At 48.1% G+C, this 27,729-nt stretch overlaps 1 protein-coding gene across 6 annotated transcripts in view; it reads left to right on the top strand.

The window, feature by feature from the left end:
- BMAL1 (basic helix-loop-helix ARNT like 1) overlaps positions 1 to 27,729 on the top strand; it is a 116,800-nt gene that overhangs the window by 11,934 nt on the left and 77,137 nt on the right. For 2 of the 6 annotated variants that reach the window (XM_069554332.1, XM_069554335.1), the window contains exons 2-3: positions 19,407 to 19,518; positions 21,325 to 21,397. The exons of 2 other annotated variants lie outside the window; for them this stretch is intronic. The gene's annotated coding sequence lies outside the window, so the exon portion shown is untranslated. The remainder of the gene's footprint in view (positions 1 to 19,406; positions 19,519 to 21,324; positions 21,398 to 27,729) is intronic. 2 more of the 6 variants (XM_069554331.1, XM_069554334.1) reach the window with 1 other exon arrangement.

Genomic DNA, 27,729 nt, shown 5'->3' with positions numbered 1-27,729 from the left:
ACTGGGAATTAATTGTCAATTATGTTAATCGGCATGGCTGTTTTCAGCCGCCCTTTAGAATTTAGAGTGTGGGGAACATCTGCCTGTGTGAGTGGCTTTCAAGTATGTGAATCTGCAGTGTATTGTGACCGTGACACCTTGGTTAATGACTTCTCGAGAAGCAAAGCACCATTATGGAAGTCAGATGTTTAAAAACAAATACCCACATTTGCCAGGAAGGTTCCCTGATTAGAAATGGGATAACCTGCATTCTAGGCTGCTTCCAACACCTAAGCATCAGATTGTTGTTATTTAGTCACTAAGTCTTGTCCGACTCTTTTGCGACCCCACGGACTATATCTCTCCAGGCTCCTCTGTCCATGGGATTTCCCAGGCAAGAATACTGCAGAGAGTTGTCATTTCCTTCTCCAGGGGATCTCCCTGACCCAGGTATCAAACCTGCATCTCCTGCATTGGCAGGCAGGTTCTTTACCCTTGAGCCACCAGGGAAGCCCCAGATAGCCTAAGTCAGAAACTTAATGTCTCTAGCTGTGGCTGATCCTTATCTGTGGAACAGGTATAAATTCTTATCCAGCCCCTTACAGTGTGGTTCTAATGCTGGAGTAAGATAAGAGCTGTAAACTTGCTCCCTGGTTGTAGGGAGCAGAAGTTGTGTTTTTAATAGTGAAGGTGTACTAGCCTTTCAGGCAGAGCCTGAAGGGCACAGAAGTTCTCCTGTCTCTAGGGTGTGTTTAGGGATGCGGCGCTGTCCACCAGATGGGTGCTGACTAGCCTCACTTTGCTGGGTAGGGCCATATTTTAAAGATAATGGTATATTTCACCCTCAGAAATAGGGGAACCAGCCTGGGCATGGATAGAAAAGTTAGGCCAGAGATGCTAGTTAATCTATACTCCTCTGTGCACACCACTCAGGTTAGTGATGAGCTGCTGTGAACTGGAAAAACCAGTGTCAGGATCCAGCCAGCTGGCCAGTTGGGCATTCTTAGATATTTCACCTGTCCTGGGGCCATAGGCAGAAATCCAGAAGAACCTTGATTACTTTGGAAAATTAGTGGGTGAGCCAGCATGCTGCCCTGATAATACTTGGTTACAAAGCTTGTGGCAGAGTCTTGACATGAAGGATTGGAGATTTGCCGAATCTTAATTTTTGTTAGTATTGCATGATGTATTTATTATTCATAATAATAATTATAGCAGTACTTAACCTCTGAGTATTTCCCATCTGCTGAGAACTACGTTAAGAGCTCACATGACTTTTCTCATTTAATACTCTCAATAGCCCTGTCAAGTGGATTCCCACTTTCTAGTTAGGGAGACCGAGATCCAGTGCCTCTGATGGTCCAGTGAGTGGAAAAGCCAAGATTCAAACCCAGAACACTCTCCCTCTTACCTGCTGCAGTCTTCTCCCTTTTCCTGGAACCCTAAAATGCTTCCTGAATCTGGTTTTGAGGTTTCTGACAGCACAGTAGGTCTTTGGAAGGCATTTTTGGTTGATAGTGACTTTGGCTCACCACGGCTCTCCCTCCTTCACAGCCCATGGCTGGCATCTGGCAGCTCTTGCCAACTGCCCTGTGGCTTATGAGCAAAGGATGCCAAAAATGAATGCGCTGGATTGACTAACTGTGCTGGCTAGTGCAAGTGGTGGTGGCGGGGGAGGGGGGTGTTGGGGGAAGAGAAGAATGATGAAACAGTTGCTCTGGTCAGTTTCTCAGAAAGTGACAGGGTGGTTGGTAGCTTACTCCATTTTCATGTGGATGCTCGTCAAGATCTTATGAAAGCCTATCCTGAAGTCATGGTCCTGATAACAATGCCACGCACCACTCATGTGTGATTTACAAAGCAGTTTTTACCTCTGTTTTCTTGTCTTACAAGGACACAACCCTACAAGGACAGGTGTTACGAAGTCTCATTTTGCACGCCAGAAATATATAAAGAACTTAAACTACTGTCCAGGGTCCCGAAGCTAGTCAGTGGCAGAGTCAGGCTTAAACACCACTTCTCTGACAACTTCTTCTCTCTTCCCAAGTTCCTCTTCACTTACTCTGTTGAAGTCATTCTTAAATGTTCTGATTTACTGTATTCAGAGGCCAGCAGGAATTATTAGGGTGAAATATGTTGTGTTGCACACTTCGCTGTTACTGAATCCAAATAAGTAGTCAGTCATGTGATTGGTGGTTGTGTTTTTTTAATTGATTTGCACCTACTTTCAATGGTACGGAACACACATAGATCTTCTGTGGTGTATTATTGGACCATCAGCTCTTCTAGCTTTAGAAGTCCCAAGGCGTTAAGAGATGATAAAACATGGAGTTTACGTAATTTCTTTACAAAGTTGACCATCGAGTTCTTGGTTGGGAACACACGCTCTCATTATCACATTGTTTCCATGGAGAAATGAGTCTTGATTCACGTGATTTCAGCTCTCCGTGCCTTTTCTAGGAATGGAGTGAACTGTTTTAGGAGAGAGGACTGGTTGTGTTATCACTTAGAGTTCTCTCCCCTCCTGTTACTACAGGAGGCAGGTTTGTTTTTCTGGGCCCTCTCGATTTTCCTGTGACCTGAACATAAGTCATCTTTGAGATAATTTCATTTGAAGTAATTTCATTTTTGAAAGGTTTTCCATGAAATAAACCTGAATGCAATACTTACCCACACAGTTTTGAACATCCCCTTTAAGGTATTTCATCAGAGACAAAGGGCTTTGCCAAGAGAATGCAGAACTGATTTCACTCAAGCTTTTTGTATCGATTGGGACACAGAGCACATTCCTGTCTTAGGGAGATCTACAGGCACGTTGGCTGAATTTGGGTGGAAGCTGGCTTCTTTCTCATATGCCAGTTTAGTAGATAGTGGTCCAGGCCCACTGCCTTCAGCGTGTGCCTTCCGCTTGGTGGCTGAAGGTGGAAGCCTCGCTTTGTGCCATCTCCCAGGGGAAAAGGGTCAAGGAGTCATACATGCAGTCATCGTGAGGGCAAGACCTGGAAGTCGCACATTCTTTTATCCCAGTGGCCAGAACTTAGTCAAATGGCTACATTTACCTGCAAAGGAAGCTGAGAAAGCTCCCAGGAGTACAGCAAAATCTACTTTTCAGGTGGAAAGGAGACTAAACAATGGAGGAGGCTAGCAGTGTGCTACACTGTGGGAAGGAGTGAGTGGGGTCTGCAGCTCTTACCAGGAAAGCTGAAAAGGTACCCGAGCCCAGAGTCAGAATCTAAGAAGACTCCCGGAAATCAGGATACACACAGCCATTTAATGATCAGGGGAACGCATTGCTCAGACACTGGGCGGCCAGGTAGAACCCAGGTGCTGGAGGGAATATGAGTAATTTAGAAGACTTCAGTTGACAGTAAAGAAATTCACCAGCAGAAAGAGCCCTGGATAAGGAGTCAGAAACCCTGGATTTGAGTCTAGCTCTTCCATGCCATAACCTGGGATAAAATAATCCACTGAATGTTCAGTTTATCCATCAGGAATATGGGAACAGTGACAGTGACCTTTCTGTCTCCCAGGCTTAGTGTGAGGACGATGGATGCGGAAGTGCCGCAGACTGCAGCGCCATGGCAGTGGGCACAGCGTCTGTGTTATTGACCTTTGTGTCCCTAGCATCCAGCCCAGTGCCTGGCATGGACGCATTTGTTCAGTGAGGTGTGAACTGGTATGAGAGGTGGGAAAAACTGTGTTGTGCTACAGAGCTCCTGAGCTTGGATGGTCTTCTCTGCTAGGTGGAACATTTCTTCTACTCTCCACTGGCCAAGACCTTGGACCTACATGTAAAACCAGGTACCTTACCAGGATGCAGGCAGACAGTAGGACAGCTCCCAACTGGGAAGCGTATGACACACAGTATGTCCTTTTCAGGGTGATTTGTTTACTCCACAGTTTAGGTCACAGAATATAGCAAAACTGGAGATAAGACTTTGATTTGGATGTCACGGTCCATGAATGTGAACTGATCATTTTTAAATGGTTTCGTTCACCTGCAGTTTGGAAGATAAAACTTTACCAACACCACTAAAACTTGACTTTTTGCTTCATAGTAATAAGATCCAGTTATAAAATTCTTCTGTTGATTTGAAAAAATGTGTGGCTTTAAAAAACCATTTCTTGAAAATATGATGTAGGTAAGAGGATATAAAGATGAATTTAATGTTTCTATCTTTTGGGCCATTTTAATCTTAATAATTGTGATTTTTTTTTCCCTTTACTAGTAAGGAAATGGGGACTCAATGAAATAATCAGTTTTGCTTTGTTTTTTAACTTTACAAATGAATAACTTTTATTCACTGTGTTTTTAATTTGTATATTCACTGAGGGTGGACTTCTTTCTTGGAACCCAATGAAGTATTTTTAATGAACTTTACTGGCAAAAGCCAGGAATTGAAATTGTATTCACGGTATGCCCTCAACTGTGTTAAAATTTCATTCATAGAAGGAGGGAAACACACCAGAGTGTTAACAGTGGCTCTCATCTTGTGGAATTAGAGGTAATTTTTATTCTCATCATCTTCTCTGCAGTTTCCTATTTTTCAACAATGAGCATGTATTACTTTTATAGTCATAAAGGTCCAGTTAAAAATTAGTCCCACAAATTAATACTCTCCAGCCAAATCAAATTAATGCAGACCTATCCAGCTTATTTTCTGACTGAGGCATTTAGGAACTTGTTATAGAGAGGACGTTTTCCTTCTGGAAATTAACATACAAAGCTAAGTGTTTATAATGTGTTAGGCAAGATGTCCTGAGTAATGCTTTTCCTTGAATTAGCTGGCCTTTATTATAGTCACCAAAGGAGATGAATTTTGCAGGTTTCCCATTCGCTGTGTGACTGTTTTTTTTTTGTTTGTTTGTTTTTTGTTTTTTTCTGTCCTGTACTCCTGTGTGCGTCAGGTACCTCTGAGGCTATTACTCTGGAATTGAGCAACCCTGTCCTGTGTTCTCTCAGGACCCTTCCGTTTCTAGTGTCCCCTCCATCTGCTCATGACTTTGTAGATTTGGTTATGCCTTCTTTCCACCAACATTTTTAAAGAGTGATTGTTACCCTTTTCCCTGTAGCGGCTTCCTCTTTCTCCTTGTGGCTCAGGTGCATGGTCTGAGCTGTGCTCCTGGAGTGCAGTGGGGAGGATGAGTCGGGACGGCCAGGGCGCAGTGGGGGCCTTGAGATAGCTGAGAGCTTTGGGGGAGGCACTAAGTGATCCATCCAGCACTTAGCCCACTCCAGGCAGGACAGGTTCAGCCGCAGCTCTTCGAGATGAGTGCTTGGTGTTTGAAGCCAGGCAGTTCCCAAGCCGTGCATTCGGCTATGGTCCTGCAATGTGGTAGCTACTGCTCTAGATGCTGGCTGGGGGCACAATGATGAGCAAGGCAGACCTGGCCTCTGGTCCCTGAAGCTTTCATTTGGGTGGGAGAAACAGTTGACAGAGAAATAAGTGATAAAGATAATTACAGATTGTAAGAACAGCCCCAGAGGTGCCCCCATGTGTAGTAGAGCAGGAAGGTCCAGTGTTGGGAGGCTTCCAAGGCCTGCCTCTTTCTGCATCCTCAGTTCTTACTGGTGCAGAAGGAGGAGATGACTGAGACCTCTGAGCTGCTTCTCCCATTCTGTCAGCCTGGGCCAGCCAGAGTCCACAGGTGGAGGAAGCAAAAGTTGAAGGCATGAACTAGGGGCTGGCTCTTTTGCCCCTCCCCTTTCCTATGTCTGGATTACCCAAGTGTGTGTCCATCCTTTCTGAACAGTGATGAGCCAGTTTGCACACAGGAGTCTAGATTTATGCTGCCTGATCTTTTGTCTAAAGACAAGCTAACATTTTCTCCATAATTCTCAACTTTGAATGAGGACCGGCTTCTCGTTGTCCCTTCAGTGGAACATTGGGCTCTTACCTTCAGGAAACTGGTTTCAATTAACTTCATTGGGTTTCCCCGTCATCCAGCCACCCCCAGTCCTTTTGCTAATGGCTGAGTCTGACCTTTGCATGTATTTGGAAGAATTCACTGAGCCGTTGTTGCCCTTTCTGAAACTCTTGATGACCAGCTCTCGCAGGATCTTTCTGCCTCACTACACGCTTGGTTTTAGACTGCCCAGAAATGCTTGGAGTTGGGCAAGTGAAAGCAGTTTCCCTGAACATCCTTGTTGAGTTGTCTTTTATATTTGATTTCTCTGTCAGGGTAGGACTCAGCCATTCGTCCTGCTCTTTGTGTCCCGTCCTTTGAAAACCGGGACACACAGGTCCCTCACCCCTGTGGAGACTCAGCCTCGTTCCTCTACAGACATTAGGACTGCTTTTCTGACCCTAGTTCTCCCATCTTCCTGCACAAAGAACAAAGCCTTTGAAGCTTTTCTCGTACCTGTTTGATGCAGTACAGAAAACCAGGAGGTTATCTGCCTTCTGAAGGGGTCTGGGGACTCACTTGGCTTCCAGTGCACCCCCGCCCTCTCCCACCCACAGTGGTGCCGTTTAACCAGAGAAACAAGTCATTCATGCAGGGCTCAGCTAACACTCCTCCCAGGGCCTCCTTGGGAGGCTCTTTGTTGCTAAATTCAGGTTTCCTGGGTGGGTGGGTGGGGGAGAGCTTGTTACTATTCTCATTCTTTTGGTGTTGTTACCATTCCTTTAAAAATAGACCTACATACATGCTTGTGTGTATGTTTATGTATCTCCTTCTACTCATCACAAAGGGCTTTGCAGCGAGTTGAGCCTCTGGAGGCCTGGCTGGCTCACATTTTGTAAAGTTTTGTTTAAGCCTTAGCTTCGCCTAGTGGGTTACCGTCCACGGGGCCGCAAAGAGTTGGACACAACTGAGCGACTTCACCTTCACCTTCACCTTCGTAGTTTTCCCTAGTTTCTGAGATAGCGTTGGATCCACTGTATTAGGCCTCCAGGAAAGAATACAGTCATTGGCTCCACCCCTTGAATTCACAGTCTTGGGGAGGAAAGCCTTTCACTACCTGCCTAGTGCATGCCGTTCTGTCCTGCTTACACAGCTCTTAGACATCATCCACACGAAGAGTGTTGTCCAGAGTGCTGAGGACTCAGGGACAAGGCACCTCTTACAGTCTTTCCAGCCCGGGCATATCTGCAGACCTCCTTCTCCTTGGCCGCAGCGTGGTAAAGTGCCTCCAGTTTGCTCTGAAGTAAGCAATATTATTTTAAAAAGTTGAATCTCAAAGCTGCCCCCAGGTGGTCTGAATGGCTGCCATCTCCTCTTGCATGTTGATGGATTAATAGGGTCTCACTAGCCACACCTGCTGAAGAGGGAGGAGGAAGGGGTCCTCCACCTTCCAGGGCCAGGCCTGGACGAGGCTGCAGGGATGAGGGAGTCCTCCCTTCACTCGACATCAGCCGAGGGTCTGCTGGTCGCCTGGCACAATGGGAGGCCGCTGGAGTGCTGAGAGAGCAAGCAGCTAGTATCTAATCTCTGTTGTTCACGGACTCTTCTGATCGCCTGTAGACTAGGTAGGGATGCCGTCATGGAGAGGGAGATGGGTTGGGAGGTGGTGGCTCTGGTTCAGGCAGTGGTGCTGGCTTGGATACTGCTGGTAGGCAGCCATGTGGGAGTGGCCAGGGCACAGACGGGCCTCACTAGCTGCCCTGGCTATTTGCCCCCATGTGCCAGCCCTGCCTCAACCCTCCCCGGACCATGAGCCTGTCCTTCCCCAAGTATGCCAGCCCTGCCAGTCTCCTGTTCCATGGCTGACGCTGTTCACTCCCCCTGGAATGTTCACATCCCCCACTTCCCACTCCTGGCCCGTCTGCCACTGCCTAGGCCAGAACCTTGGGCTAGTGACTAGATCTCTCCGGAGCTTAATCTCTTCATCTGTGAAAAGAGTGAGCATTGCACTGGCCTCACGGGATTGTGAGGATGTGAGATACATAGTTGAGTGTGATTATTACAAGTAGCCTCCCGAGCGGTCTCCTGCTTCCAGCCTGCCTCCTGACTGTGCTCTTGGCCCATGATCCCGCGAAGACGAGATCAGCTCAGGTCATGCCTCAGGCTCAGAACCCTCTTGACAGCGGCTTCCTATTTCGCTCAGAGGAAAAGCCTTCTCCTGGCCCACAGGGCTTCCTGGTACTTCTCTCACCTCATCTCCCACCCCAGGGCCTGGTGAGGATTTGAGCAGACTGGGTTCTGCATGGCTCACTGTGGTGCATGTGAGTTGCGCCTTCTTGAGTTGTGCAGTGCACAACATGTGCAGCTGTCCGCCTCGACCCTGTCTGCCCCCTCTCGCTTCTCTCCAGCCACGTTGGAGCCCTTGCTGTTCTTCAGACACACCAAATGTGCTTCCTGTCCAAGCTCTTGCCAGTGAGCGCCCCTGTGCCCTGAATGCTCTTCCCCAGATACCCCTATGGCTGTTCATTCAGCTTCTCCAGGTCTTTTCTCTAATGTCACTCTGTGTAAAGTTGTACCACCCAGTGCACTGCCCCACCCCCATGTTTCCCTTTTCCCTTTTTTGCTTTATTTTTCCTCTTAGCTCTTACACCATCTAACATATAATACATTTTACTTATCTGGTTTATTGTCTGCCGGTTTTCAACAGGATCTAGGTTCTGAGGGCCACAAATTGTGTTTATTTTGTATTTATCTGGAGTGCCTAAATTCGAGCCTGACAGGTAGTCCGGTCCATAATGAATGAATGGATAAGTTTGCGATAGAGCAAGTGAAGTGTCTGGCGCAGTGCTCAGCTTACAGTCAGCGCCCGGTACGTGGGGACAGCTGTTGTGTTTCTTGTTGAGTACCCTTCAGGGACCAGCTCACATTCGGCTTTCTCTGAGCCCTTCCCCACCCCTTTCTCGGCTGAACTGAATCCTTGCTGCCTCTCTTCCTTGCTTTTCTTCCCTCTGTGCCTTCTCTCTCTGGGTGATTTTTGTCATGCTGCATTAGTGAGGCTTATCTCACTCCTTTCCTTGTTTGACTTTGAATTCCTGCAATGACTGGTGTGTCTGAATTTGTGTCTTTGTGCCCTTTGCCTGCCATTTGGCACAGAATAGGAGCCCAGGAAGTGCTTACTGCAAGTGGGATGCTCTTGAATATGCCAGGATCCTTACCAGCTGTCCTGACTCCAGCATTACTGCCTAACGTTCGCATCTGTTCCCAAGGTGGGGGTCAAGGGATAATTTGACAACTGCTTAAATGATGGACTCTCTGTTGGTATATTTCAAGTGGATTTGGGGAGAGAAGGCCCCCCTGTACATAGCCCTTTGGATGACGGTGTCAGGATGAGCTGCATGTTCCATATTTGAGAGCCTGGCTCTTTGGCTATTTAGACCCCAGAAGGTTGGATTCTTTCAGTGGAAATCAGTGTGGTTGGAAGAAAAAATGAGAGAAACATTGAGCTGGCACTTAGGGGCATTAGGGTGGCGAGGGGTGCATGCCTTCTGAAGGTGACATAAGGAACGAGCCCCTGCTTAGCCTGGGGAGGGGGTGGGTGCCTTAGGAGGCCTGGTCAGGTAGGTGGTTTGGGCTCCACGAGGGAGACCTCACATGCCAGGCAGGGAGTTTGGTTTCTTGTATTGGAAGGAGATGTTCAGATTGGCGATTCTAGTGGAGGCAGGGGTAGGAGTCAAGGCGGATGGGAGCTGTGGGGAGGAGCTCTGGCGTCTTTTTCTCGTGTCCAGAGATGGTCCTGGGAGACCCACAAGGTGGCACAGCAGTGCTGGAAGTAATGGCTTCAGGGACCAGCAGTGACACCCACAGGGCAGTGAGCTGCAGCTGGACCAACAAAGTGCAGGAGGCTGAGGGCTTAGAGGCAGGGGTTTGGCATGGGTTGGGGTACGGGGGGTGGGGGGAAACTAAGAAAATCTCAATTAACAGGGCCAGAGGGGCTGGTGTTAGGAAGATGAGAAGCCTGGGCACGGGGCAGGGGCCTGCTAAGGAGTAGAGAATGGAAGATGGGAAAGGCACCCCAAAGCCAGGGTGTCACTTCAGGAATTCCATCCCAAAGCAAGCAAGGGGAATGCGAACCCTTCCATTGCAGAATGAATCAATCCCTGCCTAAGAGAACAATTTTCAAACCCCTGAAGCCTTGGCCTTTCCACAGTGTGGCCCCTGGGGGCCTCTTCATGTCCCTCTTTGGGGGCTGTTGTTGGTGTCCTGGGGTCTTCCTGCCCTGATCTGGTTGGCTCACCTGGTCATAATCCACTGCTTCTCTGTCATCGTGCAAGGCCAGTTGGTCTGACTTGTCAGTTGTCTGGCACCAAGTTGCTCTGCGGAAGAGCTATAAACCCAGAGACAGACAGGCTTAGATTCAAGTGTCAGCTCAGCCCCTAACTCTCTGTGTGGCCTTGGCTAAGATACTTGTTCTCAGGGGGCTCAATTTCTTTATCTGCCAGGCTATCAGCAAACAAGCTAAATCCCTGGGTTCTAGGCTAGAGCCCCTTAAATCCCTCCTGCCTTGGGGCAGGATTAGCCTCAGAGGATTGGGAAGGACTGAGCCTTCTGGTGGGAGCCCCGTGGAAAGGCCAAGGCTTGACTTTAAGCGTCTTAGGGCTTTGAAAGTTGTTCTCTCACCCAGGGATTGATTCATTCTGCAATGGAAGGGTTCCCGTTCTCATTCCCCTCGCCTGCTTTGGGATGGAATCCTGAAATGACTTTGGCTTTGGGGCACCTTTACCCTCGTCTGTTCTCTACTCCTTAGCAGGGATCCTGCCCCATACACAAGCTTCTCATCTTCCTATCACCAGCCCCACTGGCCCTGTTAACTAAGATTTTCTCTTAGCCTTCCCTTAACTTTCCTTGCTTCTGACTTCAAACTCTGGGCTTCGTCTGCCCAGCTGGGGCAACCTTAGTGGCAAGAACACACATCCTACACTTAGCATCCCATTTCCTCTTAAGACAATACTTTCAGCCTTTTTCCGCATGGCTCCCTCATTCCAACATGCTTCTTTAAGGTGGCTGTGTAGTATTCTATCAAGGGAATGCCTTCATTAAGACATGAGCTTGTTATGGGGCATTTTGATTACTTCTAATTTTTGCTCTTTCAGCTAATGCTGCATTAAGCCATCTTTGTGTATTACAGAATCGTTTCATTAGATTGGCATTTATCTAGCTAATGGCAATGGCCCAAGAGTAGATAAAGAATCAGATTTTTTTTTTTCCAAGAAGAATATCCTGAGGATATATTCAGATTTTACTTTAAATGCTAGGAAGGTTTTTGTCCTGTTTTCCATGATTGAAGAAGCAGGGTAATGGTAATGTAAGATTAGATGTAAGGAAAAGGCTGTGTATTTACAAGTAATACATGGCTTGTTTGTTCTTAAGTGTGGAGGTGAGCCCCATACATCCTCTTAAGGAGTAATCTGCCTGTGGAAAATTGAAGAATTATGTGTCCGTGTATTTTTGGCATTTTGTTTAAAACAATAACAAAATAAACAATGATCTCTTCTTGAGGATGTTTTAGAGAAATAGCCTAAAACAAGAAAAAGTAAATAGGATTTTTGAGGGAGAAACCATGTCTCCCTAAGACAGAGTGAGCCTGTCAGGAAGAGAAGTCTTCTTCACAGTGGAAGCAAATTGCCAACTTCCTGAAAAGGTTTTGGCTTTTTGTTGGCCATTAGTAAATGGCTAGAATGAAACAGAGAAACAGATGTCACTCACTTAGTCCCTCGTATTCTTTTTAACTTGACATCTGTATTGGGGTGATGGGGAAGGCTTCCTCCGTCCTGCTGATCGGTTGTTGATTTGGTCTCTGTTGATTGTTATGTAGACCCAGGCTCCAGGCTTTGCATTTCCACATAATCCAGCAAATGTTGACTGAGTCTTTACGGTGAATAAAGTAACAGGGGATAAAAACTTGGGGAAAAAAACCCCAATGCACCCCTGTTTCTGAGGAGCTTATGGACTGGGAGTGGGAAGGTAAGACAAGTCTAAAATTAATGACTGTTCAGACTTCCCCCGTGGTTCAGTTGTTAAGAATCCACCTGCTGATGCGGGGGACGCAGGTTCGATCCCTGGCCGGGGAAGATTCCACATGCCTCAGGGCAGCTAAGCCCGTGCGCCACAACTGCCCACCCCGTGGCTCTAGAGCCCATGCTTTGCAACAGGAGAAGCCGCTGCAATGAGAAGCCTGCTCACCGCAACTAGAGGGTGGTAGCCCCCGCTTGCCACAACTAGAGAAGACCTACGTGCCAGCGACAGAGACCCATCTCAGCCAGAAAGAAGTAAATAAAAATTTTAAAAAACTAAAATAAAATTAATGGTTACTCAAGAGAGATTGAGAAGAGGGTCCTGGGAGAAGTCAGCCCGACCCTGTTAGAGAAGGGAGGTATTCCATCTCATTGGACAGCTGGAGTGGGGATTACAGAAAGGTGTTTAAGACTGGTTACTCCTGTCAGCACCTGAAGGACTGGCTGAGATAGCACCTGGACATCTCCAGTGAAGATAAAAGGCCTGAGTAGAGGAAACTGAGGCAGAAGGACAGGCTGTATGTTCGGGGTTTGGCTTAAACAATGGCTCGTGTAATAGTAGTCACTGCCAGCACATTATGGAGTGTATCAGGTATGAGGCATGATTCTAAGAACTTTATCTCTCTATTAGCTCATTTAATCCCTACAGTGACCCAAATGAGGTCTTTTATAATCATCTCCATTTTACAGATGAATGGATAGACATAAAACAGTTTATTAACTGCCTAAGACCATAGTGTTATACAACTGAGATCAGAGCCAGTTGGTCTGGCTCCAGAATATCTGCTTCTAACCAGAAAGCTGTCCTGCCTCCCATATAGAGGAAGAACATACATGGATTAGAAAGGTGGGTAGACACCATATTTTAGAGGCTTGGGGTATCAATGTTTAGAGATGCAGAAGTGGGAGAGGGGCCAGAGATGGACACGAAAGGGATCATGGTGATGGATTTGGGGGAGTTTGATGAGAGCTCTGGAAGGAGCCTCAGGAAGAAGGAGCTTCAAGGAGGGGTTTGTTAACAAGGCAGAGAGTTCCAGGAAGTGAGATCTGAGGGCATGTCTGAGCCAACCAGAAAGCCTAGAGGGTCTGTGTGGAGGGGGCAGCCAGGCTGCAGACACAGGAGCATCAGCCGAGGCTCTCCTGACTACGGTGCTGTTCGCTCCAGGAGGCTCTGTATTCTGAAGATGGCAAAGCAGGTGCAGGCACTGGGTATCATTGCCTGTATCCTCTTATTGGTAGAGGCAGTCGTGACAGAGAGGGCAGGTGAGAGCTGGCACGGCTAATTTGGCAAACCCAGTGGCTTTTCTGCAGCCTAATGATTTCTGAAAGCTATTTGCTATGCTCAGGCATAAGTGTGACTGCCTCATCTGAAAGCTGCAGCAATCGCTGTTTTTCCTGGAAAATTGGGCCCATGTGGGCTCTGTGTGTGGTTTATTTGAGTTCCATTTTTATAGCCTTATTACCTTGTCCTCATGATGCAAGAGGCCTCTTTCTCCTCAAGCTTTGCTGTGAAAATTGTTTCTTAAAAGGCACAGAGTGATCTCTCATCACTGGGGTGGTGCTCTCTCCAGAGCAATGCTTTTCTGCAGACTCTGCACACATTTTTCATCACCCCTGACACCAGTTGTCATGTTTTCTGATCGTTTGCAATTTACTGAGAACTTTCAGGCAGCTCTTGAATCTCACTGCTGCTACTGCTACTGCTAAGTCACTTCAGTCGCCTCTGACTCTCTGCGACCCCATAGACGGCAGCCCACCAGGCTCCCCCATCCCTGGGATTCTTCAGGCAAGAACACTGGAGTGGGTTGCCATTTCCCTCTCCAATGCATGAAAGCGAAAAGTGAAAGTGAAGTCACTCAGTCATGTCCGACTCTTAGCGACCTCATGGACTGCAGCCTACCAGGCTCCCCTGCCCATGGGATTTTCCAGGCAAGGGTACTGGAGTGGGGTGCCATTGCCTTCTCCGTTGAATCTCACTGCCTAGGTGTTTGCCACGGTTTCTTCCAGAAGACTTTGTGCATGTAAATATCTGTTCAGTTCCTTCCTCTCTGACGGATGTCCCTGCCAGTGACCTTGTGAGTGCCTGACAACCAGTCTTGTCCTCTGGCCTTGAGTTGACAATGTTGGTAATTAGCATTTATGGAGCCTGAGCTATTTCTAGGCATGGCACTAAAAGATTTATATTCATGAGCTTAATTATTTCCAGTCTCCATAAAGAAAGTACTGTTACTTCCTCCCATTTTACAGATGAAGAAAATGAGTCTCGCAGAGGGAGAGTAACTTGCCCCAGGTCACACAGTAAATGGCAGAGCAGGCCTCCACCCAGGCCTTTCTGACCTTGGAGCCCATGTAGTCCCATTCATTCATTTATTCATTCATTCAACCACACAGGATTGTTGTTACAATTTGCCAAGCACTGTTCTAGACCCAGGGGATACAAGAAGAGAAAAAGAAAAGCAAAAATTCCTGCCTTTAGCTTACATTCATATTTGGAGAGATAGAGGAACAAAAAACAAAATATACAGTATGCTGTATGGTAATAAGGACTATGGGGAAAAGCAAAGTAAGGTGGTCAGCTAAGAAGTGTTGGGAGGATTTTAAATAGAGAATCGAAGGCCTCATTGAGAAGGAGACAGAGTTGTTAGGTCAGATAGCAAACAGACATCTCAAATCTCAGTGAGTCAACTCAAGAAAACTTTTATTTCTCAGAGAGAAAAGTTCCAGTGGGGCTGCTCCTGGTTAGCAGGCATCCTTCCTGATGGTTGTTGAGGGACCCACACTCCTTCTATCTTGTGTCTCTGTCAAGGCCCCAGATTCCTTTCCATTCAGCTGAAAAAGAGAGAGGACTTTGGGAACGTTTTTACAGGCCAGTGTGGAAGAAGCCTTGCATCTCTCATACTCAGAACTCAGTCACATGTGTGCTCCTGACTGCAAGGGAAGCTGGGAAATGTAGTCCAGCCATGTGCTTACTAGTAAAAGGAAATGGATTTTGGTAAACTCATAGCATGCAGGCTTCCCTGATGGCTCAGGGGGTAAAGAATCCACCTGCAGTGCAGGAGACATTGAAGATGCGGGTTCGACCCCTGGTTTGGGAAGATCCCCTGGAGGAGGAAAATGGCAACCCACTCCAATATTCTCTCCTGAAAAATCCCATGAACAGAGGAGCCCAGAGGGCTGAAAAATCCTGTGAACAGAGGAGTCTGACAGGCTCACAAAGATGGGTAAACTCCTAGTATAGTGTATAGTGAATGAGGTGAAGAAGTTAGTCATGGGTCTAACTGGGGGAGAGAGTCAGGCTTGGGAACAGCGGGTGGACAGAGTGGCTGGAGTAGAGTGAGGAGAAGGGGAAGACGTGGTGGAAAGTGAGGACGGAGAAGTAAGGGGGCCAGGCCACTAAGGCCGTTGTCAGGCCTTGGTTGCTTTGTGACTGACAGGGAGAGCCAGGAACACTTCAGCGTTTTGAAAGAGGAATGGCATGATCTGAGTCATATCTTGACAGGCTCATGGTGCTGTGTTGAAGGAGAACTCAGGGAGAGAAGTTGAGTGTGTTGGCATTACCCAGTGAGTGATGAGAGCAGCTAGGTCCCGAGTGGAGGTGGTGGTGGTGGAGATGCTGGGAAGTGGTTGGATTTGAGCTCTGTTCTGAAGGTGGAACAGGTTTTGCTGTGGAATGGGTGGTGGGGTGGGACAGAAAGAGAGGACTCAGGATGGTTCTGAGATTGTGGCTTTTGCTTAATGACTATTAGACTCAACTTTCAACCCTTAGAAGTAAAAAGAGGGGAAGAGTTTTTGGAAAAAGGTATCCAGACACCCTCTGGGGCCTGACCTGTCTCTCATAGCCTCTTCTCCTCCACAGTACTTCCTTCAGCACAGATAGGCAGTTCTTTTTCACAATGAGCTTTTAGACAGCGGGACTTGGGGGACATCTGTGGCTCCTCTCAGCACAGAGTCCGGAGGGGACAGCACTGTCAGGGGTCTCATGTCATTACCGGGGGTCTTCGGGCTGAGCCTCAGGGCTCCTCCCTCGGGCTGATGTGGAAGGTGCCCAGTTTCCCTCTGGGTGATAGAGAGGAGCCTGCAGAGGCCATTTCCATGCTGTGTGTAATGTAAGAATATAACTGTGTTTTGGAGTGGGAGCAGAAACAGCTTCCCTGGTTCTTCCTTGGCAATCATGACCTGCCAAGGCAGAAATGAGAGAGGGAATTTTTTAGTGGACGATGCTCCCGCTAGGAGCATAAAGGGAAAGAAAGTCTATCTTAAACAGAGCAGAATATGAGCTGTGGCAACAAATATTGCCTGTCTTCTAGGTGCTGGGCACTGGCTCAGTTTTTTGGTTTCATTGGAGAGGGAAACAAATATATACTGTTCCTGCCCTCCTGGCAGAGTAGACTAGAATGATTTGCTGCAAGAAATTATATTTACACCCAAGTATTCCTTTTTTTTCTTTAGTGATTGTAAATGATACTGTATTCTTAATTTCAGGGTCCACATGTTCATTGCTAGTATCCAGGAAAACAGTTGAGTTTTTGTTTTTATTTTGTATCCTTCATCCTTGCTAAACTCACTCATTGGTCGTAGGCATTTTTTTTTTCTTTTTTGGTTATAGTCCTCAGGATTTTCTATCTGGACAGTCATATCATCTACAAATAGAGATGACGGTTTTATTTCTTCCTTTCCGGTCTGTTTGTTTTGTTTGCTTTTGTGGCCTCTGGTGCTGGCTGGGACTTGGAGCACTTGGTTGAGGGAGGGTGCTGGGAGTGGACAGCATCGTCTGTTCCTGATCTTGGGGGCAGCGTTCAGTCTTCTCACTGGTAAGCGCACGGTTAGCTGTAGATGTTTTTTACAGATGTCATTTGCCCTTCGTCGTATGGGTATGGGTGGGACCATGGGCTATTCTGTGGTGTTGGCTGATATAGCGCAGTTATTATCTAAAAGTTGTCTGTCTTGCTGCAGGCAGCAAGCTTTCGTTGGAGCCTTTTTGGTCTGTGCTTGTTGGCATCTCCAGGTTCTTCCATTCCAAGTGGGACATAAAGCAACCATGGGCCGCTCGCCACAGTGTCCTTCCTCGGGGCTGAGGCCCCTTGCTGGACTGCCTTCTTCACTCTGCCTTCGGAGTCTTCTCGCGTTTGCCTTGTGTGTCCCGTGTAGGAGTTTTCATTGTACACAGAAGGTGGAAAGGGGAGAGTGTGTCTTCTTCATCCTCCTGGAAGTGGAAGTGGTTAGAGAAACTAGAGGATTGGGTGGAAGCCAGTACGTGGAGGGCCTTCACACCAGGGTTTTGACTCTGTAGCTGGTAGAAGGGCTCTTGGAAGGTCATCTCTGCCATGGTGTGGAGGGATGGGGAAGGGGAGAGGCAGAGAGACCAGGAGGCTGGTACCTGAGCTCAGGGAGGAAAGGATGAGGTTCTGGACTATGACAGCAGACATGGGGCAGAAAGAAGAAGGGGGAGTCCACATGGGCCTTGAGGAAGTCTGAGAAGACCAGGTGAGTCTGAGATTTCTAGCTTGGGCAACTAGCTAGGAGATTGGGAAGGCAGGGGAGGGGTGTGAGTGTAACCTAGTGGGTATATTCTAGGCCTTTTAGAGCATGTCAGTAAGACTGGACTTGCTGTGCTTGCCTTCAGGGCTGACTTCACAGAGGAAGCCTGGCTGCTGTGTAAAAACCCAGGGAGCTCACATTCTGGGCAGAGGAACCAATGTGGAGAAAGGCACGGATAGAGGAAACGTCCCAGGGGGCCTGTTGGGACTCCAGCTCGTCGAGGCATGAGTGGGTAGTTACTGGTTCCATAACTGGGAAGGATGCTGGATGCTGTAGGAGTTCACAAAAGCAGGAGGTTCCGGAATAGGAGCTGACACTGCTGGGGATCCATCTGGCGCCTCCGGTTCATTGTGCGTTAACATCACTCTTTCTTACTGCAGACAGGCCTCCCTCCCTGTGAGGCACCACTGCTGATAGCCCCAGTGTAGCCATTCCAGCGAAGGGAGAACTCCGTTCTCTGCATCCATATATCAGTTCTAGAGAACGGCTCTGGATGGCCCAGCTTGGGTGATGTGCTTGGCCTTTGGGAACACTACAGCACAACTGGCTGTTGAGGGGTGAAGATTGCTCTAATCTGAGCTGGATGGATTACCCTACCCGCACCACCCCCCAACCCCCCACCCCCACCCCGCATTGGGTCAAGCAAGACCTTTTTAAAAAGAAAGCAGAGTAAAAGTATCTAGGGAAGATTAAAAAAAGAGAATATTTACTATGGTTTGTTGTAATATATTTTGAAGAATTTATCATATGGCAATGTGTAGGAACTCTGTGTGTGCTGGGACATTCAGTCATGTCCTACTCTTGGCGACCCCATGGACTGTAACTCCTCTGTCCATGGGATTCTTCTGTCAAGAATACTGGAGTGGGTTGCCATGTCCTCCTCCAGGGGTTCTTTTCAACCCAGGGATCGAACCCGTGGCTCCTATGTCTCCTGCATTGGCAAGTGAATTCTTTACCACTAGTGTTACCTGGGAAGCCCAGGAGCTCTTTGGAAAGTTATAAAGCAGGGGACTTGATCAAATCTAGGTTTTCTTAAAATTATCACTGTATGAGGTTGTGGTTGAAAATCAGTCAGTGGGGTCGCAAAAGAGCTGGACCCAACTTGCAGCTAAGCCATCAATGGGTAGATCTGGGGAGACTGGTTGAGAGGCTGCTGCTGTGGTTCTGAGGAGAACGGATAAGACCTGAGCTACTTCCAGTCCTTCGATTCTTATTTCATTTGGACTTCATCTCCAGCCACAGCATCAGGCACCCCAAGGAGAGAGAGAGAGTCTGGAGGAGACAATCAGGCAGGCAGGGCATGGTGAGTGAAGGGGGCTTCAGGAGGACTCACCACCAGCACCGAGCAGGTAACCGCTGTTCTCCGGAAGGCTAAACTTGCTCTTTGGAAACAAGTTATGAATTGGTGGCAGATTCAACATGCCTTTTTTATGAATTCTTAAGAAATGTGAATGTTAATGGCTTCTTGTGGTACCCTAACTGGGAAAGTAAGTTGATTAATTATATTTTTCTCCTTTTAAGAAGTATCTTTTCTTTAAGGAGTCAGATAATAGGAGATATATCAGCACTGCCAGGGACACTGGCTGGAAGACCCCGCCTTGCCCATCAGCCTACCCTGGGGCCCGCCAGTCTACTTTGGAAACACTTGTCCCTTGGGCATTGTCCTTGCTGGGAAAGCTTACAAGAATTTTAACCAAAGAAGTGACGTAATGTGTCTTACATCATAACAGACTCTGTCCTGTATTGAGACTAAGCCGTGGGTGGAGGTGGCAGTGACACCAAACACAGAGGCAACGAGAGCAGGGGCACCAGTTAGAGGCTCTGGCAATAACCTAGGGTGGCGAGGGCGGAGGGGGTGAGGAATGGCCACATTCTGAATATACTGAGTTGGCAAAAAGGTTCATTTGGATTTTAACCAAGATGTTGCGGAAAAACCCAAACGAAGTTTTTGACCAACCCATTATTTTGAAGGTAAAAACCAGTTTTGGTGAGGATTGGAGAGAGAAAGAGAGATGAGAATGACTCCAAACCTCTCACCCTGGCAACTAGAAGACCAGGAGACCATGCCTTTAAACTAAGATTGGTAAGATTCTGGGAAGAGCAAGTCTGGGGGAAGGTCAGGGGTCTATGTGAGACGTGTCAAGTGTGATCCAGCAAACACATCTCACAGAGACCTCCTCTCCACTTGACATCTTCCCTAAAGCAGGCAGTAGAATATACTAGCCAGGAGTCCAAACGAGAGACCTGCGCTTGGAGAGAAATCTGGGCATCCTTGATGTGTAGGAGACTAGCTGAGATCACCCAGGGGGGGATTGAAGGAATACAGAAAGGAGAACTATGATTCGAGTCCTGGGGCTTTCTGACATTAAGATGTGGGGAGACGAGGAAGAACCAGCAAAGGGAACGAACAGCCAGTGAGTGAGGTGGGTGGAAAGCCTAGAACGCTAGCCTGGAAGCCAAGTGAAGAGAGATGTCAATAAGAGGGAGTGATTCACTGACTGCAAGAGCTATATGGGGAAGACATAGACTTGCCCGTCAGATGGAATAACATGGAGGAGAAGCTAAATGCATGCTTTTAGACCCAAGCACAGCCTTTCCAATAAGTAGTAGTTCCCACCTTGAAGGGGAATACAAGTGTGCAAAAAGGGTCATTTAAGATTGGGGGAAATAGGTCTGAGAAAGATGTAAAGATGATACCATGGGAGTCCAGCAGAAAGAGACAGTACTTCTGGCTTTTGTAGGGAGGATTGAGATCAGATTTATTCATGTCTTCATTCATTCATTCCACAGAAACGTTTTGGGTGCCATGGACAGGGAGGAAAGGAGAAAGTAGAGCTGTTATTTCAGTTTTGTGGACAATAAAAAAGAGTCTGGAGCTGGATGGTAGTGTTTGCACAACAGTGTGAATGTATGTAATGCCACTGAGCTGCACACTTAATAATGGTTAAGCTTGTAAATTTTGTCATGTTTTTTATCACCACTACCACATACACACACACACATACATAATTCTAAAGGAGAAAAAAACTTTCTTGGGCCCCACCATGACCTTGGTCTGGAACAACATGTTGAAATGGAGGTCACTGCAGTATAGAGGGAGATAATGTGGCAAGAAGGGGAGGAAGAATGCTGAGAGAAGGGACAGGCCACCAGTCCTTTGTCTGGAGTGAGGGGTCCACTGGGGGAGACCACACGAGCTGAGGCTGCAGACTCAGGCTGGGCCAGTTGTTGTAGGCCTGGCAGCCCGCCTGTGGAGTCCGGCTTGCCTTCTTAGGTTCTGGGAGCCTTTAAAGGTTTCTGCTCAGGGAAGTGGCATTCCAAAGGTGTGCATTTAGAAGATTAATCTCATTAATCCTTCCTGTTAAACCATTGCCTATTAAAAGCAGTGAGATTGAAGCATGCATTTCTAGGATGACAATTGTGGTCCAGCAGAATTTTAGATACCTGGGCATGTGTTTATGAATTGAGTGGGTTAACTTTTCCACCCATTTTACAAATATTTATTGAGAACTATCTAAATGCCCATAGTACTCTAGGCAGTGGGGATAAGGGATGGGGTGAATTTATCAGATCTCTTCTCTTGACAAGTGTACAGTCTAAGGAGACCCTGTTCCCAAATAAGAAGTATGCTGCATTGTACCCTGTGTTACCATAAATGTCTCACCAGAGTTCCCGGGAGCTGACAGGAGGGGTGCTTGGCCTGTCTGGGACACCGGGGTGGCTTCCAGGGAGAGACCGTCTGGTGGATTTGAAGGATGAGCAGTATTTTCTAGGCAGAGATGGCCAGCCTGGGAGGACAGTGAATCACAACTCACTGGGAGTTGTAAATTTAAAGAAAATGTAGAAATGTTCTCTTTTAAAGCTAAACTCTTATTTCATTGGCTTTTAGGTGGTGCTGTCTAACGTGCATGTTTTTGGACCCAAGCTTAACTTTTCAAATGTGGAATGCTAGGCCTTCATTGGTAAGTTTGTTTGATGCCTTCTTACCGAATTATGCTATCAAGGATTGGTATTTGGAATGAAGGGCAAGGTCGTTATCACTGGTACTGCTCTGTGAAGGGTACTGCACCTGTACTCTGGAGAAGCCCACAGTGTAGGTGGAAAAGATCTGCAGGAGAAGGGATCTCAATTTATGTTTCTGTGGTCGATTCAGAGAGAGAGGCCAGAGGGGAAGTATCCCAGGTGCAGAGGATAGATAAAGCTGGCCTCACAGAGAGGCAGAGCTTAACTGTGTTCTGAATGATTGACAAGTCCAGCTGGGGGATGAAATATGCTTCTCTGGCTTGAGAAGGTGGGTATAAGATGGAAAGAAAGTGGACTCAGCAAAAGACCCACGAGAACAAAAATTTCATCCAAACGAGTGGTGAGTAAGAAGTTTGGCAGGATCTGCTGGTGGCTGATTACTCTAAACCAGGGTCAGCAAACTTTTTCTGTAAAGGATCAGATGGTAAATATTTTCGGCTTCCTAGGCCATATGGTCTCTATCATGGCTCCTCAACTCTGCCATTGTAGCGGGAAAGCAGCCATAGATAATATGTCTGTGATGGTGTGGCTGTGTTCCAATTATACTTTATTTACAGAAACAGATAGTGGACCGAATTTGGCCTGTGGGCTATAGTTTGCCCACCCCTTTTTAGACCCTGAATGCTAGGCTGAGGCACTTGGAGACAGCAAGAAGCCATTGAAGTTATTTGGAGCAAAGAAGTAAAATGGCTGAAGTAACATGTTAGGGGCATTCTGGACAAGAAGCATAGACTCTGTTCCAAGGCAGCAGCAGCAGTCCAGGCATGAAGTCACGTGGCTAACGACAGTTAAGATGGAGCAAAGGACCAAAAGAAGAGATAGTGCAAAGGGAGGAACGCAGGGCTTATGGTATTCTTAGACTTTAAAGACAGGAGCCAAAGAAGATGAATGTTTAAATGTGATAGTTCATAACCATTGACCAAAATGTGGCAGTTTGGGGTGGAGAAGGATAGTTGGTGCACCCAGTTTTAGGTATACTGAATTCGAGGTGGCAGTGGTTCATCCACAGGACGTGTCTAATATATCACTGCAGATACACGGTCAGCACCTGGGCTGGGAAGGGTGGGCCTGGAGATGTAGAAGAGAAGCATAGGATTAATACGCTCTCCCCGTGATGTGCCGAGGGCGGAGCCTTAGTGAGTGTGCATAACTCTGGGATGGGAAAAACAGGAACTGGAAGAGAACCAGATGCCGAGGGGGAGAGAGTCTCAGGAAGCAGAGAGGATGGGCCAGCAGAGACCAAGGAGAAAGGGACCTGAGGGAAGGCTGCTGTTAGTGATAAGGTGGTTACAGCTGGCCTTGAGAACATGCTGCGGGGAGGCAGGAGTGGGGAGGCAGCGAGGTTGCACAGGGTCCATCATAAACGAGGGATCAAGAATCAGAGACGTTAGTAAAAAGAGACCAGTTATGGAGAGTTTGAGTGGTGAAAGAAAGGAGATACAAAGATTTCAGCATCTGAATGCCAAAATAAGCTTTTTAGCTTTGAGGCCAGCAAAGCATGCTGTGACCGGTCTCCTGTCCTCTGGAGCCAAGTGTGTTTGGGAGTTTGTGTGTACCTTGGGCTTGCAATTGTGTTCTTACGCTTTGTTTGAGGTGTGGCGTTCCGAGCTCTGCTACAACTTGCACCAGTGGAATCCAGTCCGTGTCTGGACCCCTGCCACGAGACAAGATGCGATCTGTTGGGGAAATAGTTGCATTTGCCTGAATTGGAGGAGAAAATAGGATAGAGCAAGAAATGGAAATGAAACTCCTTACCGCAGAGTCTGCCCAAGTATGGGAATTTGAGACAGTTCCTCAAGTCACTCAACTAGATAGCAATTTATGTTTTGAACACTTTGAGTGTATGTCCTTGGGTTTGAATTCCGAGTAGTTTTTGGCTCACTTTTCACAAATATATCAGGTAGAGATGGAGTCATTAAAGCAACAGGTGGAACAGGTTTGCAGCCTCTGTTTGGTGAAATCTCACTGAGTTCCAGGCACAGTGCTGAGTGCTCTGTAGGTATCATTTTAATTTCATCTTTGCAACAACCAGTGACAGAGGCATTAGTGTTTCCACTTCAGCAATAGGAAATCAAATCACAAGAGACTGAGTAACCTGCCTGAGGTTAGAAGGGATTTGAACCCAGAGTATCTGACCCCTGGTTTGCACTGCTTTCTCTTTCCCACCTAATTCCCACCTAAATCCGGAATTGCTCCTCTGTCTTATGTAGAAGGATTGGAGTCAGCATGAGCTCTTAAGGTTAAATACTTAGAGCTACAACGGGTGTTCCTGCTTCTTAGGAGTCTATTAAAAGGATGGCAGGAGTGTGGGACCCCTGGAAGAGACTAAGGCCAAACTTCAAACACTTACTTGACTGTTTCCCCAGCTGAAATGTCCCTTTAGGTGGAGAAGGCAGCACCCTTGGGCTTGGAAAGGAAATCTCACTAGAAGGCGTGACAGTCAGATTCCAGTCCTAGCTCTGCAGCAGTGATAATCTGCTTTTTGTTGAAATACTTGACTTTCTCTCTGCTCACCTCCAACTTCAGGTTCCAAGGGCAGAGTCCTGTTTTGTCTTGCTCTCCACCAGCATCCAGGCTGGTATCAGGTGTGTAGCATGTGCCCACTGGATTTTGTTGTTTTTAGTGAACCAGGCAGCCTGGGACAAGGTGCTTAACCTTTGGTGTGTCAGGCACTGAGCTCGGCACTGTGGTCATAGAGGAGACACCAGACAAGGTCTGTCCTCATGAGGCAGATGCATGAGCAGGACAGACAGAGTAGAGGGGGTGAGATCTAAGGTCAGACAGGCAGGATAAGGCTCTGAAGAAAGCGATGATAATGCTCTTTGGGATGACTGCGAATACCTCCACACTGTTCTCTTTGCTAGGCTTGGTGCGGTTGCTGATACCAGCTAACTGCTCCCCGCCGCGAGAGCGCCCCCTGGGTGTCAGAGGGGCCTCCTGCCTCTGGCGGGGCTGAGCGCTCCGCTCTCGCGCCCCTCCTCTGCTCACTTTCTGTCTGCCCTGCTACCCCCTGGTTCCCTGCAGTTCTGTAGACCTGGCCTCCACAGCCTGCTGTGCCGGTTGTCTTTTTCTGTCTTTAGCTTAATAAGGTTTTGCTTGATCCCGTTAGGGTCAGCCCCAGTATTCCTCCCCGCCGAGCTCATCCACTGCTCACCTGTATCCTGAAATCGCCGGAAAATGCCCAGAGCCTCTCCAAACCCCACCCCGCCCCCACCCCCGCTCCGAGCTATGGTCCGCGGGGACTTCCGGTCAGCCCTCTCCTGGTACCCTGTGCGTCTGTCTTCCTGCGGTGCCTGCCGTGGGTGTAACTTAAACCCCCTCAGGCGTGCCAGCTGCAGGAGTCATCCTTGGCTTTGTCCTTTCCCTGCACTGTCATCTTCCACGTGTTACCTCATCTGGAAAAGCCCATCTTCTCCTTCATCCCTCCCTCCTTCCTTCTCCCTCCCCACCTCTTCACTTAGGACTCCTTCTTTGGGTTGTTTCAATAGCCTCTCCATTGGCCTTCCTGGGGCAGCTTTTGTCTTCCTAATCGCACCCCCATCTCCTCGCAGCATGAAGTTTCTAACTCACACATCTATCGAGACTTTCTTCTGCTGAAAGCTCTCTCTAGGGGCTAGACCTCCCTGGTGGTCCCGTGGTTAAGGCTCCAGGCTTCCAATGCAAAGGGTTCAAACTCCTGATTAGGGAACTAAGATCCCACATGCCTCACTGCGTGGCCAAAAAACCCCCAAACTCTCCAGGGGCTCATCATTGCTTGTAGAAGAGAACCCCAGCCCCCTCAGCAGGCCTGTAGTCTTTTCATAACTGGCCTTCAGCCACCTTCCCCATTTCACTCTTTCCATAGCCCATATTTCTAACCTCAGCCTAGCTTCTCAACGCCGTCACCCCTTGGTGCCTTGGCCTGAGCTGGGCTCTTTCCCTGGAATGACCCTTCCCCTGCTTCCCATTTCAGTAACTCAGCTCAGGTTTCTGCTCTTCTGGACACCTTCCCCCAACCCTGCCCTGGACATGACCTTCCTCCTGGCTCCCAGAACACCCTGCATTGCTCTTTCTCCCAAAGCACTTATTGATGTAACTGTTGATTTACTATCTGTTACGCTCAGAAAACTGAGCTCCTTAAGGGTGGAGACCACACACACACACACACACACACACACACACACACACACACACGTGCGCGCGCGCACACCCACAAAATCTCTGGGTTCTTGGTGCCAGCACAGAACACCTGGCTCAGGAAGTCTTTGTTGAAAGAGTGAGGATAGCAGAGTCTGTTTGTGCAGCCAAACAGCACATTTATAACATGATCAGATGTATTTGAAATTGGAGTTTCATTGGTTATTGAGTTGGGTGGGGCCCCCCTGCTTCTCAGTTTTGATGGCAGGATAGGTTGGTGTGGGCTGGGATTTGTGGTTTCCTATTGCATCTCCCCACCTGTGGAGGCTTTGGAACATAACTTCTCTATATTTTTTGCCCCTGACTTTTGTATTTTTAACTCCTGTTGTTGATGGGCTAGGAAAGCAATTCAAAATGAAAAATAGTCCATCACGGAATGCTGAAGAATGAGGTCCACCCAGCTTTCTGGACAGATCCCAAATTTCCTAAATTAGCCAAAGTAATGACTCTTGCTAACCACTGACAGCTTTTCCCTTGTGCAGTCCGGCGGAGAGTGCTTTTCTGGCTGGGGGATGAGGAAGGCCAGTGGTCCTTTCTAGAGGGGCCCAATGGCACCTTTATCTTCATTTGGAACCTTGTAAAGTCCTCAGTGAATACTGTGTGTGTGTGCACACGTGCACACTCAGTCACTTAGCCGTGTCCAACTCTTTGCAACCCCATGGACTGTAGCCCACCAGGCTTCTCCATCCACTGGATTTCCCAGGCAAGAACACTGGAGGGGGCTGCCATTTCCTTTTCCAGGGGATCTTGCCAACCCAGGGATTGAACTCGCGGCTCCTGCTGCAACTCCGCATTGCAGGTGAATTCTTTACCGCTGAGCCACCAGGGACCTTGCCCAGTGAATACTGAGGACTAGCTAACAGGAAGCAGCTATGAGCCCAGGGATGCCAGGGCCACGTCTGTGTGCCCCCACCCTGGGAGCTCCTGCAGTACACCCCAGTGCGAGCTGCTACATTCTCATGTTCTCCTTTGGGGCTTTCAACTTCATGTTCTTGCCTCTCCTTCACCTCTAGTTCTGCCACAGAACCAGGAAATTATGCCGAGAATGCAGTTTCTCCTTGGGAGCTTAAAGTAATCCGGGAAGGCTTCCTTGAAGAAGCAGTCCTCCTCCGCTCAGAGGTGTCCTGCCAACCAGAGTGCTCCAGCAGGCGCTTGGGCTGCTTTCCTCTCCTGGAAACACTGATGCTGCTGCTGCTTTCCCTTGCCCTTTCAGGGACTTCCCAGAAGCTGTTCCCTCAGCATGGAATGCTTTCCTTCTGCCCTGCCTGGTTCATGCCCGTTCACCCGTCTGATATCAGCTGATTCATTTCTTCCTAGGAAACCTTCCCTGCCCTCCTCGATAAGGAACCTGGGTCTTATCATCACCATTACTGTGATCCCTTTATGCTGCTCGTTGATTGCTCACCACAGGGCAGGCACTGTCAAAGTGCCGGGTGGGTAACCACTTAGTATTAGAGCCTCAGTAGTGTGTGCTGAGGTCAGGGTTAGCATTATTATTGCAGATACCTTTCAGAGGACCAGAGGTCCAGATCAGTTGGAGGCATGAGAGCAGGGTCTGCACCCAGGAGCCTGACTGGGTCTTCGCTCCCGCCCATTCTTCTCCAGGTGTTCGGCAGCCCATCCTCCTACTCATTCTCAGCCCTCATCCCACAGACCATTTCACATGTATGTGTTTGGTTATAGATGAATAAAAGTTGTGTTCACTCACTGGGCAGCCTGTTAAGCCTCGACTTCTAGGCAGGAGCTCAGCACAGAGTTGACCAATAGCCTGCCTGCTCAGGTAGCCACTCACCTGCTGGATCTCCTTGCCCTTTGCATCCCAAGAGTCTGGGCTATGAACATGAACTCCCTGGGGGTCCTCACAGTTTAGCCCGCATGTCCCCTCCCGTTTCCATGTCCTAGTCAGTGGTGCTAAAGACGCATCTGTTCCTGGCAGGGTCTGTCCCTTCATCTTTCTTCCACCTTGTGAACCCACCCTCATCCTTGTATAAGAGAGTGAACCCCCTTCTTCCCCTAGGACAGAGCCCTCGCCCTTCCTTTGCTCCTCTGGACCTACCTGCACACACTTGGGATGGCGCTGATCACCACGGGCCAT

The sequence above is a fragment of the Ovis canadensis genome, chromosome 15, assembly GCF_042477335.2.
Source record: "Ovis canadensis isolate MfBH-ARS-UI-01 breed Bighorn chromosome 15, ARS-UI_OviCan_v2, whole genome shotgun sequence".
Taxonomy (NCBI): domain Eukaryota; kingdom Metazoa; phylum Chordata; class Mammalia; order Artiodactyla; family Bovidae; genus Ovis; species Ovis canadensis.
The sequence above is the reverse complement of the archived record's forward strand: the minus strand, read 5'-3'. Positions and strand labels throughout refer to the sequence as shown.